General features: G+C 43.5%; 1 protein-coding gene across 6 annotated transcripts in view; it reads left to right on the top strand.

The window, feature by feature from the left end:
- The window catches only part of LOC126850104 (POU domain, class 6, transcription factor 1), a 136,478-nt gene that overhangs the window by 98,520 nt on the left and 24,113 nt on the right, over positions 1-13,845 (top strand). Inside the window, exon 1 of one of the 6 annotated variants that reach the window (XM_050592818.1) lies at positions 4,499-4,628. The exons of the other annotated variants lie outside the window; for them this stretch is intronic. The gene's annotated coding sequence lies outside the window, so the exon portion shown is untranslated. Of the gene's footprint in view, positions 1-4,498; positions 4,629-13,845 lie in introns of those variants that run through there. 6 annotated transcript variants of the gene reach the window in all.

Here is a 13,845-nt window from a genome sequence, read left to right as displayed (position 1 = left end):
CCCTCATTTTCGATTCGGTGTAAAAATGATTACGATTGTTTTCTGATAAAGAATAATTGGGCTACAAGAGAGCCGTAATACTTGGAAATACCGTGAATACGTTATATTTATTTTGCGATTATGTTTATCTTGATTTTTTTTTTTTTTTAATTTTTATATTTTAATTTAACACAAAACGCTTTATTTATTTTCATTAATCGTTTATTCTAAATTCTATATACGTTATTTTAAAAAATTAAAAAAGGATTTGAAAAATACGAGAAAATACATTATTAATGTCATTTCGACGATTCAAATATTAAAGGGAATTTGCTCACAGGAGGAATCTGTCAACTGACAATTGTATGCGATCTTGAACAGATGATTAACAAATTTCGACTGACTCAGGATGAGAGCGGAGTTGGAATGTCGTTTGACATTGGTCTGAATGACACTCTTGGCAATTCCTCGCCACCATCCTGTCGTTTCCAACGAACGATCAGGGGCCGCGATGCCTCACGGTACTATCGATCATTCGGCAGGCCTCATAATTAGCAATTAACTATATCCATTAGGCTGTGATATAATTACCATGTGCTCCTACTACCGACGCTTAACCCGCCGTCTGCTCGGCGGACGCTGCCAGGGGCTGATTTTCGCGGCATTAGCAGGTACATCACGATAATTATACGATCGATTATTCTAGGAGACGAGAAGGGCGCGGAGCGACGAAGGGGCCGACGAAAATTGCTCCCTTCGACCCCCTACCATCCCTCCTTAGCCATGGCAAACTTGCCTGGCTTCGACTCGAATCCGACCCAACCTATTTTCGATAATTCAAGGTCCTTCCATTGGAAAGGATTCGCGCGTAAATCATTTCATGAACCAATTTGATGTACCTATTCGTTTGATTACCAATTGTCGTAGATAGTAACGACGGTGTAGATCAGCCTGCGATTATTCGCGGCTAATATTTTATAGACTCCGTCAAGGAGATCGCTTTTATTTGTCCCGCGCATGTGATTTATCGCAAAGATCGATAGGACGAAGGAAGAAGGAAATTAAATTGTTGCGATGTCAAGATCGCGATCGAGTTGTTTGTGATCCGTCCGCGACTACGACAACAGAGGGGCCAATTTGAGAAAGTTAAGAATGCATGACCATGCTATACATATTCGCGGGCTTATTTACGAGCTCGTTATCTGAGTGATATTATTAACGACCCCTCGCCCACCCACCCTGACTTATTACAAGTTGTATACTTTGCGGTCACGCATTTTGCTGACGTATATGAATAATATAGTGTGCGATCCAAATCAGAGCCGCGGGTCGATGTTTGCGCTGAGAATTTTCTTGGCAGGCCGTCCGGATCTATCTCTTCTCTCTCTTCTCGTGCGGAGAAAGGAAATTTAATCACTATGAGGGCGGCAACGCATGTGCGGGGAATTATCCGCACGAGACACACGGTGGCCGGTGCACACCGGTGAAAGTTTCAGGTTCGGTAATTATTATCGTGGGATTGGTATAACCGTTGATTATGGCTATTATGAACTGTCGGGTAAATATAAGAAGGTAGGGCGCGGGTAGAGGTAGTTGGAATTAGTGGGCTAGGATCGGCCTAGAACTATCTTGGATGCCGCTGATTGCGGAATTAGAATTTATATGGATCGCCGCACGCGAGCCAGTGGCTCTCATGCCGGCGATGGATTCCGTTATTCAACGGCGGCTTGTCGCGCGCGTTTAATTTGGAAGCTTTCGATATACCGCTTAATTCGACAAACGATATCGGCGATTAATACGTGACGCGCCGCCCATCGCGCGCGCTGATTCTGCGTTCTGGACGCGACAAAATTGCTGCGCGATCCGTGAAAATTGTTAACTAATTTGTTCACCTGCTCGTATTTGCTCGTATCGCCACGTGGAGAAGAATTTTAACGTAATTTCCGAGCGATAAATTAAAGGAATATCTAAATCGCTTTATTTATTTATGCCTATGACATAATTATTGCAAAACTATTAGTAAAAAATAGAGAACTGCTCTATATTTTCTACAATAATATATTTATCGCGTATCACGCCCGATGCAAATGCAGAAAGCATTCGTTTTTTTATTGTTTTGACCTGTCGCAATATTCTTTACGGCACAGAGATCGCTCTAAATCTGATTAGGTACCAGTCAGCTCGTATAATATTTGTCATCGACTTTCTTCGAGATCCGCGCCACGTTCGATTCTCCTATGCATATGTAAGAGCCGTGCCCGGCACTCGAATTGATGAAATTCCCAACATTAATTGTATCACAATGGTAATTGAATCTGCGGAGCGCCGTCTATTTGAACAATAGTTGGTTATATTATGTAGATTTGCCGTCGTAGCCTCATACTCTGCCATCCAGATTCGCCCCTCTCCCCCCACCATTACTAGCTAAACCTCCCCCTTTTCACCCCCTCCCCCTCCCCCTTCCCCTCGATCTCACCCCTTTCGCGACGACGGTTGCCGCAGCACCGCCTAGCTGTTTAAACACAGACGATATCTGAACTACCAGAACTAACGTACGGAGTTAGCCCGGGTTAGGTGCTTCGACTACGGTCGCCATTATCATAATTGCACGCGGAGTTCCTTCGACGAAACTCGGTTGACCTGCTGCAGCAGGAATAGTCGACGATTTCGTCGATGACCTGAAATTCTAACGAAGATTGTAAGAGCGGGAAACGCTTTAGAGGATAGAGAACTGCATTGCTGTTGGTGAGCTGAGAAAAAAACTTGGATAATGAAATAATTAATATGCGTCTCTAAATACACACACATGCACACACCCGAATATCAAATTTATTTTAAGTAAAAATAAACATAAAAATATGATTTATTTATTTCAATTCACTTAATTAATTTTTAATTTTAATTAATTCTTGACTTATTCAATATTTATAGCTCAAATTTTATTAATAACTTTTAAAAATTTAAAGATTTTGTATTAATTTTTTAGCAAATTTGCTTGCATAATTATGTTTAAAAAAAATTTTGATAATTTTTTGATGAATATAAAATATAATTGACGTTGATGAATGAAAAAAAATGATCTTTTTGGACAAAGATTTATTGATTAAAACGCGAATGTTTATGTCTTGAAGAGCGCTCTTCGAAAGTCTGCTAATGCTTTCTCGCGATTCAAGCTAGACGTCTCGTGAAGATGATACGCGTCGGCTCGTAGGTTGACACCTTCGTTAATCGAGCACGTTGGGACTATCAGGGACGGGTTCAACCGTGTGCCACGATATGCCCTGGGTGACGATTGAGGGACGGACCTGTGACGATATTAGGGACGTGTTACGTTTGCCGAGGGAACCCTCCGGGGACAACAAAAGGACCACACGCACCGGGATGTACCAATGGACAACGTTATATTGCGCTGAAATTGCTCTCGCTCGGTGACCGGCTTGAATCTTCGCAAGAGAATGCGTTTTAAATTCTTTCAAAGCGGCATTTACGCCGATCGTTACTTTCGTACAATAGATATTGTTAATATAATTAGTTTTACGCGATTGCGCATTCCGATAGCTCACGCGATAGCTTCGCCTGATGATACTTGACATTTGAGAAGTAAAACGTTAATGTTATATACGGGAAAAACGTTTTATTGCGCGGCAGAAAATGAAAAGTAACAAAATATACTCGTATCAAATTTCGACGATATTACTTTAGTATTTCCTGACTATGTATAAGTAGCAAGTACGTAGGTGCGCTCTCGCCCTCTTGCTCGCTGTTTGATGTGTGACCGTGCGAGCTGGATATAGGTATAGGTTACACGAGCACGGCGATCCAAATTTCGAGGATTCTGGTAGCTTTTGACGCCCACCCTAGCATTACTCGGACTCGTGTTAGGCCAGGGCCAGCCGACGTACGATCGCCCGATGTGCACGGACTTTGCTCGGTGGCGATGGTGTTCTCCCACTGCTGAGTTGGAAGCCCTGCCCGCCTGTGCCTGCCTGCCTGCCACCACCTCATTTGAATTTCTAATTAGGAAACCTCCATGCAATTATTGGATTAATGTAAATTACGAGAGCTGGCTCGGTCTCCGCCACCGCTACCGCCACCGCCGCGCAAGGGTGGAGTTCTCTCTATCTCTCCTCATTCCGTCTCTGTTTCTCCCTCTCTTCTCTTTCATTCTCTACTCTACGACTATACGCTTCTCTCTCGCTCGACCGCACTTTGCCGATCCACCTCATTCCATTCGTTGTCTCTATCTCTCTCCGTCTTATGCTGTCTCTCTTCCATCATCGTTCTTCTCCTCCGCTCTCGGCTCTCCCTTTCCTTCGCCGTGGCTCAGCGGGGGTTGGGGATAATTAAAATCCGTTGATTAATATGTAAATTTAATAAGATTACTGTACTAGGAATGCCCGCTGCAGACAAGCGACTGTACCTCGGCTCCTTGTATCGAGAAACGAGGGTGCGCACTGTTGTAGCCTTTGATTGTCACTCAACCAGACAAGCGGTACTTTCCTTGTCGAGGAAGGTTGCCTCCCTTTCGCGAAATCGCTGAAGCATTTGGACGGCTGCATTTACTACAAAACTCCTTGATCGCACCTTCTCAAGTTCCTCAGAGGAGGCTCTATCTCTAATGCGGAGAAAGAGAGAAAGTGCCTAATATAGTACGTATATATAAATCTAATAAAATGTATTACTTTTTTACCATTATTTCTTTAATGTTATATATCTCAAGTTTGGTATTAATTTTTCAAATTAATATGCTTTACAATAGTAATATATTTGTCTTTAAAAAATAAAATTTTTTCACGTACACGAATATATACAGTTCACCACAAGAGACAAATTGCATATTTTTATATTTCTTCGAAAGAAAAGTACAAGAAAAAAAAGCAAAGGAAACATTACACCTACAATATTAAGTCGAAGATAATACAATCACCCATTGCTTTTTATTCCGACTCCCACATCCTCTCACCGCAAACATGCACAATACATGACCGTTGATCGCCCACAGCATTGCAAGTTGCATCTCGTGTTTCGAAAAGAACATTGCTTTATTCGAAATAGCCGCAAGCGAGGATCCGCAGTCGAGTACGCCCGAAAAAAAAGGCACCGGGCGGCTAGATAGAACGAATGGGGGGAGGGCGAACGAAGGGTGGCGGTGTAGGTACGCGAAGGACGCGCCCGACGACAGGCAATTTTTGTCCTCGCGTCGACACCGGCACCGGCTAAAAATACAATTTGAAAAATCCAACAATACCGCCCAATTCGCGCGAAAATGCGTCAGTCGCTCGAGCAGCGACGGTATTGTTCGCCGGGTGGACACAATGCGCCCGATTGGCGGGGGTCCCCCTCTACCTCCCTCCCTCCCTCCCTCTCCTCCGCCCCTGGATTTTTACAACGTTCGCCGTCCGCGACTTTTTTCCACTACCGACAGTCCACTACTACCGCCACCGCCCCACCATATGCCTGCACTTTTTGTCTCCTTGCAGGTCTTTTTTTCCACGACGGACGACGGTTTGGTTGCACGCGTGCCAGAGGTATAATCGTCGGCGGCGCGTTACCGCGTGGTTACCCATTTGCATACCGCGGTCGAAAAGTGATCGGCCACGCTGATTTTCAATTTGACGTCGCCGCCGCCGCCCATTTTTTTTTTTTTTTTTGCACCCTCCTCGTGTATTTCTTTGCACGCTCTCAACGCTTACCGTTGTCTCAATGATTTTCATCTAAAATTATTGTGTACCGTACGCAGATCTTAAGACGATAATTGAGACAATTGGCCAAGCAACTTAACTTTGGAGCAAGTTTATTATGGTGAAAATGAGAATATCAGAATTGTTTATAAGCTTTCCTTTCTTTGAGTATCTTTTCACGCTCTTTGTACATTATCTTTATATATGATATGAGAATTAGTGGAGGATCTGGCGATTGCGCGAATTTTTAATTACATTGAGAAACTGCGGATACGACGATCTCGCCCATTGCCGGGTAAAATTGCCGTGATTAGCGTTACAGAAATGGATGTTGCATTATTGGATTGTGCCGCGAGAAAGTTGTAACGAGACGAGTTCAATTAGCGATTTGAACGGCGAGGATGGCGAAAAATAATAGAGGGGGCGTATGGGATGGATGTTTTATTTGCCGTTGCGAGAAGCGGAAATTGTTACTTATTATCCGTAATTATTATATCGGTAAATATTGCGTTACTGCAAAATTATATGCGATATTTATATTCCCAAGTCAATTAACGTCACGTATGCCCGTAACTTTATCTCGGATTATTTGCCAAACATATTTTTTATAATAACGTTTCCGTTTATTTTTGTAACGCATCTCGCCGTTCTTCATCGCGTTCATCAACGATCTCGAAAAATGTTTCAACGAAATATACATATACAAACGATGCTCGCGCTGCCAATAAAGGTCTTCTTATTGAAATTCGAGGACGCTAGATCGCGTTTCGATCCGGCCGACAATATCGTATTGTTGCCGATATATCGACGTAATTTTTCTACAGCAAATCAAAAAAGAGATCTATCGGCACTCGTATTCCCTCGATGAAACCATCGCACCCCCTTTAGTCGCTCGTACATTTCATCGTCCGACGAAGAGCTAATGCGCGTGTGTGCACGCACGCACGCACGCACACAAATCCGTAATAAACGAGTATAGCCGGAGCTACACCGACAGAAACGACCACTAACAAACTCAATAAAAATAATGCACTTTCGCGCATTTGCAAATGAACGTTGTCATTTTATTTCGACGTGAACGAGTCACGTGGTGCGCCCGCTGCCAACATCGCCCGCCGCTGATAATAATTATGGATATTGAGAATGGTTATCGCTGTGACGCCCCGTGTATTAATGCCCCGCCGCCGTTCTCGCATGCCGATAAACAAATTTGCCGCGGCCATGTCTATGAACGAGCCGGTGTCTAATTTTTTTTTTTTTTCTCCTTTTTTTTTTCCTCCAACGTTTCACGCGTTAAACGCGTAATGCGAAATTACGGCGCCATCGCGCGTTACAGTCGCCGATGACGTGAAATGGTATGTAGAAACGAGTCCGCGCATATAACATTGGATCATTGTCGATAACTGACGTTTATTTCGGGTGTGATGTACGAATATGTTGCCTCTTGCGGGGAAAGCGAAATGTAGTATCGAACACAAGGCGGGAAATTGAGTATGCCAGCGCTGCTCGATAATCCTCATGGAAATGCGCGGCGGATGGATTTTTTAATGTTCGCGGATTTATTTTACAGGCCAGAGAGAATGGTGTCATTTTTCCGCGTGATTCCTCCACGCCTGGAGACTTTGTCGATAGCTGTGCGAGTAGTTTCGGATACGAGATGAAAAATTGTTGCCTTCTCTCTTTCAAAGATTTAAAGATTAATATATATCAGCAATAAAATAACATAATTAGAGATTTAAAACGTATTAATATTAAATTTTTATTTCTTTTTTGCTATCAATTAACATTTTTATCTTTGTGAAAAAGACCACGGCACTTAAAACATAAAGTATTATTTTACTTTATCGAGTGTTTGTAACTTTTTTTTTCGCCGCAGTATTCGAAGATGTTAAGAAGATATTTTAGAATGCGATTAAACTCGCTCGTTAAATTTCTCGTTACAAGTCCGAAATATTTTTGAGCCGCGCTTTGCAGGGGGAAACGTGCGACGTTTCAACGGAGTTTTAAACGGTTCCAACATACATCATCGTCGTTAACGAGCAAAGGCATCACGAAGTTAACGTCAAAAGCACGTGGTAGCCCAGGGCGAGGTACGTCCACACCTTGCATCTAATTAACGCCGGTCGTGGTCGACACCGCACGAAAAACACTGGAAAAACCCGGTGGCGCACTTAATATCGCGAAAACGATCATGCGGTATAACGATATTTGAGAGTGTAACCGGCTCATAATGGCAGCACCGCCTCGACTGCGACCGCGATAATAATATTAAGCTTTATTTAGGTGAAATTCAACTTTAAAACGTGACTCGCAGTAATTATGCGAGAGTAAAACAATGCCCGCGGCCTGGGCTCGCATGATATACGTCTGCGGGTTTTTGCAAGACAAAGGCGTTTTATATCGCATTCGCCAGCGCAACTTGCACGGTTTTCTAGCTTCGCTTTTGCGCCAGGAAGTTTATGCACTTCGCGCGTGTCGCGCTTACGCGCATCCGCTCGCTCTGCGGGACTGCATTACGTACATTTATGTTCAAGAACTGCCGTTGATCTTTGACCGCAATTTTTCTTGGGCATTACAATAACAAATTTTTATTTGCCATCAAAATAGAAGAGAGCGTTAAAAGAAAAGAAATGTTGAGATATTCCATTCTATTATAAACCATTATATAGTACATTTGTTCCTTATGCCGTATTTAAATAGATATTATTGTTAAAAAAAGTCACAGCTTTTTGTGAATGATGTAATCTGTGAACAGAGAGGTCTCTTTTCAAAAGAAATTTTGATACACCCGGTACATACGATACATAACCGTTGTATCGTTTAATAGATATTCGTTTCATTCCTCGACATTTTTCTATCGACACAAATTGATAAAACTGCGAGGATATAAAAAGTATACAAGCATCTGACAGCCAACGGCTCGAAGGGTGAATTAAATGACGGTGCCATTGATGGAGGAGCATAATGCGCGCGTGATGTTTAATTAATCAATTAATAAGCGTATTATTATTTTGTTTAATTAAAAATAATGAATCTTCTCGTAGCACGCCGTCAGGGTGGGCGCATCAGCGACTCGCATCAGTGGATTCCGCGTTTAAATCTGGTGCTTGTATGGGGAGCGAGGAGCTGCCCGCTTATATCAATGATTTTATCAGTAGCGTATCATTTCTCTCTCTCTCTCTCTTTCTCTTCCACACCGCCCACGCCTGACCGATGTTGACGCGCGCGTCTCTGTGTGCCATCTGGTTTGATTACGAATTCTCGTAACGCACGCATTATTAAAGAGCGGGCCCATTATTGCGCAACTGTTTGAAAGTGTCGAGTCGCGCGTGCGGACGGTCGCTGCTGTTGCTGCGATCCTTTATAGTGTGTCAGGCATGCGAATTGGCGGTGGCTGTATTGTTCTCGCGTAATAAATGATATTGACGAATTCGCTGCGTCAACGTGTAGTCGCGCGAATCCAACGCGACGGGAAAAAAAGACAAAGGACGTTGCCCCAGATGCATACGCGAATAATTTCGGATGCAATTGAAGGAGCTGCCACTGTTTCTCCAAAATAAAAATTCGCGCGCAGAAATCGAATCGCTAGTACGCTCTCTCTCTCTCTCTCTCTCTCTCTCTCTCTCTTTTATCCACTCTAACTGCGACGTACGTTTACTTGTATGGTTATAGTTTGTCCGCGAGCGATTTTTAATAAACCCGATGTAAACGGTTGGCCCCTTCCCTTTGTAGTAAAAGTTTCCGGGAGAGCGCGCCGATTTTTAAATATAGCGTCGTAGGTTTGGCCGGCAATGAGAGCGCCAGGTCGGGAACTGTCAAAGCTTTTCGCAAGCGCTCCGCTTGCCTCGCTGATCCACGAAAAAGGCTCACCATCCGTGGAATCTTTTGTTTATAATTTTTTTTGATCATTACCAACAGGCTACTAATTCTCCCGACGGCGGTGCATTCAAAATTTATCGGCGCGACGAAACGCACCCTCCAATTTTTTTGTCTCCTCCCGCCTCCCTCGCCGCTGCGATTGCCTCTATCATCACCCGTTCCCCTACTATTCCCTTCTCTCTTCTTCCGTTTTTCCCTCTCACACCTCGATTTTCTTTTACTATATTCTTGTCTCCTTTCCTCGTCTAGTTTGTTCGCTCGCTTTCAAGCCACCGCTAACGTTCAACAATGCTCAAAGGCTATTCAGGGTCAAAGGATCGAAACGGATGTTTCAATAAAAAAAAAGGATAGAAATAAGATAAAATAAAATCATAATATTTTGGCAAAGTCTCGATGATGAAACGTGAATCAAGTACATGCGACATCAAGTCATATTAAGTGTCAATGTACCATTTATTCATGCATTGCCGTATTTTCGCAGAATAACTCCCTCTCTTTCTCTCTTTCTTTTGATGTGGTAAAAAATAATCCGTGGAATGATAATGGGGCGGCGGGAGTCGACGGTCCGGACGGAGAGATCGGGAGCGTCGCGTGGTGAACGCATGGATGCGAGGGTGGGGTAGAAATAATGTGTTTAGACGCAGGCATTTTTATCGCGCTTCTCCCCACCATTCTGGCCTTTTGTTGTTTCCGATGCTTTATGTGAATTGCACTGTAAAATCTCATTATATTCGCGCGCAATGCGTCCATTATACGCCATGCCAGAAACATTTTTACCCTCTCGAATTTTTTTCCTCCAACATTCACCTATACTCTCGCCCCGTGCTCGTTTCTCTCGTTCCTTTTTTTTTTCTTTTTTCTTTTTTTTCGTTCGGTGCGAAACATTCTCTAAATTTATTCGTTCGTGCGACACGACGGTCTAATTTGTTTCACTAGAAAACAACGCTTGGTCCGCGCTGCGAGGATACGCTAATTACGCGCAGTTTGGTCGATCGGTGTCCGATTTCGTCTCGGTTTTCCACCGGAGTTATCCCATGGAATCTCTTTTCTCCTTCCGCGCGTATCTTTTCTTCATTATGCTGACCGAACTCTTGCCTAAATAGAGAGATGCGTATTGTAGCATATAAAGTCTACAGCGCGCAAGTAAATACGACGATAAGTGAGAGAATAATAAAAAGGTTAACAAAAATTCTTGCGTTATTAATTATGTGAAATATTAGGATATTAAATATTTAATATAAGTAGAAACACACACATAGCAACGAAGAGATAAATAATGAAGAATATATAGAGTTATAAGGCTTGAAAAAAATTAAGTACAAAAAGAGAGAGAGAATTAATGGACGTCGTCGTATGATTGAAAGCAAAGGAATTTAAACAGTAATTCTTTAATAGACAAAAAACGGAGAAAAATATCTTGCTTAATATATCAAAATATTCTATTCGCAAGTTCCAATATGGATCAAGTAAAGCGACGACTATCGGTGGACAATCGGGCTTATGTTTGCCATATTCTACGCAAACTGTAGCTCTTTTAAGTTTGATTCGTTCTATTCAGATAAATACGAGAGAATAACGAAAGTAAATGTTTGGTCTCGTTTCCTGTCCCGTTCACACTAAAGGATTAAGACAATCAGAATATCGTATGGCCGGACCGCAAGTAGCGACGAGGAACAGCAACGTTAATAAACGATCTATCGTTCAATCGTCATCGAACGAGGGCGAGCAAAGTATGGGGCAAAAGTGTACGACACACCGTTAAGTCCAGGTTGGTAAAGCGACCGAGAGGTTAATGGCACGTCGTTGTGTATTCCAACGGTGTTTGTTTCCTCGCAGTTAGCAATAAACTAAGATAAATGAATGTCCGTAGGCTAGGCCGCTATTATTCCTTCGCTCGCTGCTTACATTAAGTCGGCTCGCATTAACGGCGATGCGTAACGTATCGCGTCCATTACGAGCTCGGATTCTCGATCGAGCAAAATCCTTTATTTCTATATCGAAGGAGATACAAAGATTAGTTTTGCAGGCATAACATCCTTCATTCTATGTTATTCGATTCTACTTAGAATGAATTAATTTTAAATAAAAGTGATCAGAAAAAGATTTATTACATTTCACAAATATTTTAAATTAATAAACATTTTGGAAAAAAAAAAAAAAAATCTTACAAAAATAGTCTTATCTAGAGTCTTAATATAACTTAATATAAATGTCAAAAATATTTGTTGCAAAGCTGCTTCAAACAATGGAGCAGAATAACTCTAGATTATCGCGAGTTATCGCGTGCAAAATAACAATGGTATTTGAATAACTGACGAAACGATACATTCGTTCGCAGCCTGAAAAGGGAGATATCGCGAAATACGCGTTGCGCTTAGGAGGAGATCTCCTTGAGAGCGACGGCAGTAGCGGGCGGCAGTAACGTCGTCGCAAAATCCACTGTGAGTACGCCTCAAATTCCGGCAGAGGAGGCTCAGCTCGTAAAGCACAGGAAGATGCATGCCGGGATATTAAGGCCATTATCGCCGTTGCATATTCATGCCGTATTATAATGAAAATACAGTTTATTACCGAAGATTAACAGCTTCTTACGGCGACGTGCAGTTGCCGCCGCCCGGGACTACGTCTGACGTCGTTTCAGCAACCCTTCTTGCCAAAAGCATTCGCGAGAGACGCAAATCGTGGCCGTAGGGCGCTCTCTTATACCTCTTCCAAACTCGATTGATCACAAAAAGTTGTCTTTGTAAAAGGAATTTTATTGAGACGTCCGCAAGTACGAAGCGCTCATATGAGAAGCGAGAATTTTAAAATGGATAGTCGACGCTTTTTGAGTTATATTAGTCAGGATTTATTACAAGAAAAATCACAGGATTGATCTTTTTCATCGATCATTTTCATCTTTATCTATGAGCGCGAGGCGCCATTTCAAAATTCTGATATATTAATTCGGCTGTCTATATGTAAGTAACAAGTCGCTCGCTACTTCCGTTTACGTACCGTAAATAAGTAAATAATTCATTCTCCGACTCGCTTGGCAAGTGGTGGCACGAAGGAGTGAGCGTGTCTTGAAGGGGATGGCCGGGAGGACGGCGGGTGGTCTGGGGTAGCATTGTAAGGTGAAGGAGAGAGGCAGTGGCAGAAACGGATCGGTGTGAGAGGGGAAGGGGTGAGGGGGAGGAGGGGGGAGGAAGGAGAGGAAGACGGGAGTATACACCCCGGCGACGAAAGGGGAGGGGTGAAATCTGCATAATATCGGTAATGCTCAAAATGCGAGTCGCGTAGCTACCTGCCTTGCTTACCCCGCTCCGCGCTCCACAGCCGCGCGTCAACTAAAACTTAATTATAATTAATTAATGCGACTGCTAACTGAAGCGGCCGGACAAGTATTGACCCGCGATGTGGCGGCCGACTCTCGTCCCGATTCTCGCCCGTCTACCAAACGAGTATCGAGTCTCGCGAAGAACGGAAAGGAATCGCCGCGGAGCTTCTTCCGGGACTGTGCCAAGACACGATGCTTCCCCGACGACGTTCTCCGGATAGCGGGTGCCGGTAGTGCTCTGATTTGGACGACGCATCCCCTTAACATCAACGTCGTGAACTCTAGACGTCGGCGCGACGGCGAGAAGGGACATAACATTTCCATTGCGGGGGCGGCACTAAGTCTATGGCTCCGTACAGTGCGTAATTAGAAACCTTTGTGCAAAATGAATACTGTTAATTAACGTACCTAAAAAGACATTATACCCACGGGTTGGTAAACTAAATATGGCCTCCAGCGCGTGCGTATTACACCGTTCACGGTGTAAATAAGCGATTTGCGTCCATCTCTTTCTCCTCTCCCCCCTGCCTTCCTTCAAGACCCCCGCCCATGGCCAACGTTAAATCGTAACGAATTGTATTCGAGACTCTTGAGTTGAATTAAGCAGCGAAAAGAGAATACGCAATTTGCGCACGAGCGAGACTCGTACTCTCTGCCGGGGAGAAAAAAGAAACACTCTTCTCCCGCTATATTACGATTATAACGTAGAAGATTACGAAAATCCTCTCTCATCTTTCCATTTTCCGCAACGTCTTTCCTTTTCTGCGGTGCGGCTGAGGACAGAGTCGGTCTCTCGCCGCTAGACGGCAAGCGCGCGAGTGGTCGATATTAATTGCACCTTGACTCATTAATTCGTTCGCATTATCTCAGCTCTGTGAGCGAGAGATCGGAGACCGTAACTGCGCGAGCGGGGCGCTCGCGTTCTGCGTCTCGACTCGAGTTCGGTGAGCAATTACAATATGAAAGGCGCATAAATCAGCGAGTTTA

Source organism: Cataglyphis hispanica, chromosome 1, assembly GCF_021464435.1.
Source record: "Cataglyphis hispanica isolate Lineage 1 chromosome 1, ULB_Chis1_1.0, whole genome shotgun sequence".
In the NCBI taxonomy this organism is placed as follows: domain Eukaryota; kingdom Metazoa; phylum Arthropoda; class Insecta; order Hymenoptera; family Formicidae; genus Cataglyphis; species Cataglyphis hispanica.
The sequence above is the reverse complement of the archived record's forward strand: the minus strand, read 5'-3'. Positions and strand labels throughout refer to the sequence as shown.